The 2,775-nt window shown below is 32.0% G+C and overlaps 1 pseudogene; it reads left to right on the top strand.

The window, feature by feature from the left end:
• Positions 1–2,240: 2,240 nt before the first annotated feature.
• Positions 2,241–2,775, top strand: part of LOC111725072 — a 1,905-nt pseudogene continuing 1,370 nt past the window's right edge.

Below are 2,775 nucleotides of genomic sequence, written 5' to 3'. Positions count from 1 at the left end.
CAATCCTAATGTAAGACTATGATGTCACAAAAAAATACTGCTCTAACTACAGAAACTGGTCTTGGAAACTCTATCATCCACTGTATTCACCAGCCTCCAAGTAATACAAGCACCCAACAAGTGACTTCCTAGCAAGTTTTCCTCGAACCCTGCCTGCTACGCCAAACTGTGGCATCTCAGCAAACTTCTCTATCCACACCCTCGTCAATGAGATGTAAATCTCAGCGTTAGGGGAGGAGGAGAAGGGCTCCTCAAGTCCTTCAATCTTCAGGTAGCAACACCTGCTCCCCACATCTGCTATTCCTTTATCTTTAGCTATGTCTTTGTCCTTCCTAGTAGTTAATTCCCTACTACTAGTTAGTAATTCTTCACGTTGAATCTTCCTTGTTCAAATTACTGGTGTAGTTTCTTTCTCCAGAATGGATTCTATATTCTTAATGATATAATTACTTATAAAGTTTAAAAGATGGTGTACGATATTTTCTAAATCACTAAGAAAATTAATGCCAGCAAATTATAATCCATTTAGGGAAATCAGTAAGAAAGATTAAATATGATCACAGAAGACCAAAGTCAGTAATAACATACATGTAAAAGCAAATGGTTCAGACCCTATTAAAATGCAAAGACTCTCCAAATGGACTGAAATACAAAATCCAAGAAGATATGCTACTTAAGAGACAATTAAAAATTACATATGATAAAATGACAATTTATCAAGCAAATACAAACAAAAAAGAAGAGAAATATTCTAATAACAAAGATAGTAAAATTGAAGGCAAAATGCATAAGCAGGGAGAAAAGGATTAATTTTAGACTAAACTTCCTTATGAATTGTACGTAACACATACAAATATTTATATACTAAATAACAGTTTCAAAAGCTCTAGATAAACAAAATTGAGAGAAGTAACTATAATAGAACACAACACTATTAGTCTATGGCATTTATAGCCAACAATAAGAAAACTGAATTGAATTAATATAATTAAAATGGCTGAGTAAAAACACACATTCACCTCTGTCCTATACAAACTAAATAAAACTTCATTTAAAATATTCATAGAACACTTTTCAAAGATTCTAGGCCCCACAACTTCAATAAACAGAAATTGCATTACACCATATTTTCTTCCAAGGTAAAAATCCTACAAGTAGCAATTTTTTTAAAGCCAAACACACAAAAAATTTTTAAAGATTCTTAATTATTGAACCAAAAATTTAAAACACAGTAATAAACTACTTAGAAAACAAAGACTATCAAACATCAAAATGGCTGGGGTATGAACACATTTAAACTCAGAGATAATTCAAACGCCTTCAATATATTTACTTGTATGCAAACAAAAAATAAGCATCAAAATAAGACTCAAAAAGATAGGGGGAAATCAGAAGAAAACAAAGAAAATAAACATAAAATGAGAAATTAATATATTTTAAAACAAAATCATAATTAAAACAAAATCATAATTAAAATAAATCAAAACACTAGTTTTTTGAAGAGAAAAAAGATCCCTAACAACTCCAATCAAGTAAAAAGTGGCAGAACTGAGGGCAGGTAAAATTCTTAGAATGAAGGCAAGATCAATAAAAAATAGAATGTTATTAAAATTCTCTGCTAATGATGTTTACATTTCAACAAAATGACAAAGTACAAATTTAGTAAATAAACATAAATGGAGAAATACATTTTAAAACAATTTTTTAAATTTTAAGTTGCTTAAATTTAAAAATAGATAACATAACTAATTATCAAAGAAACTGACAATTATCATGAAACTATTTCTAAAACCGGCTCTGAAGTTTTACAAGCACAATCTCTTCAGTCTTTCACAGATCACTCCCATGCTATAAGCACTTACTGCACAGAAAAACATATAGTTGTCTTATTTATAAAACTAACAAAATCCCAATGTCAAAATTTGTATAGTAGCCCAAAAGACCAATCTTGCTTATGTGAAAATGTAAATTTCCTAAAAAAAAGATGAGCAAATCAAATTCTAATGTACTTCTTAGGAGAATGCATGATTGGCCAACATAAGTCCGCAATCACTGCAATGTAGCTTTTCTTTGACATTGTTTTTTATTATCCCAGTATTATTTCTAAGATTTCAAAAAGGATTCCTGTTCATGGAAGGAGTTTCTTTCAGCTCTTTATCACATTTAATTTCTGTTCCAAAGTTACTGAAACTTGAACAAGGTTTTCAACACCGTCACTTAATGAGTGCCTGTGAGAGAACATGATCAATGTGAATGTTAAAACAGTAACCAAAATCACTCAGGTAAAGTGCTGGTAAAGAACCCTGGATTTAAACCCAAGCTCCAGCAGCAGCTTAGCACTGAGCTCCCCAAGCTGGTGGTGGTGCTCCACGCTCAGAGAAGGTGATGGGAGTGCCCAGTGATGGAAACTGGCTCACTTTTTTACCACAGGAATTAAGAGATACGGAAGAACACAAGAATTTCACAGACCACTAAGTTGAATGTTTCTCTTGGTTCAAAAGTCAAAGCAAAAAGAACACAGCTGTGTATCAGCTCAGGCTCTTAGTAGAGAAAAAGAGAATTCTTAAAGAATTACAACTGAAAACATGCTGCAAAAATAAGTGGAGAAAAACTAAGTTTTGAGAACACATTTCTTCACCTAATGCTAAGTAACTTGAATAAGAAGCTTACAGAAATAGAAGATCTCACAAATAATACTAATTTGATAACAATTGAAATGAGAATCTGAGTTCCATCAGAGTTCCTTTCTACTGTCAGTTACCGTGTTTCTCCGAA

The sequence above is a fragment of the Otolemur garnettii genome, unplaced genomic scaffold (assembly GCF_000181295.1).
Source record: "Otolemur garnettii isolate 467f Iridium unplaced genomic scaffold, OtoGar3 scaffold00031, whole genome shotgun sequence".
Lineage (NCBI taxonomy): Eukaryota > Metazoa > Chordata > Mammalia > Primates > Galagidae > Otolemur > Otolemur garnettii.
The sequence above is the reverse complement of the archived record's forward strand: the minus strand, read 5'-3'. Positions and strand labels throughout refer to the sequence as shown.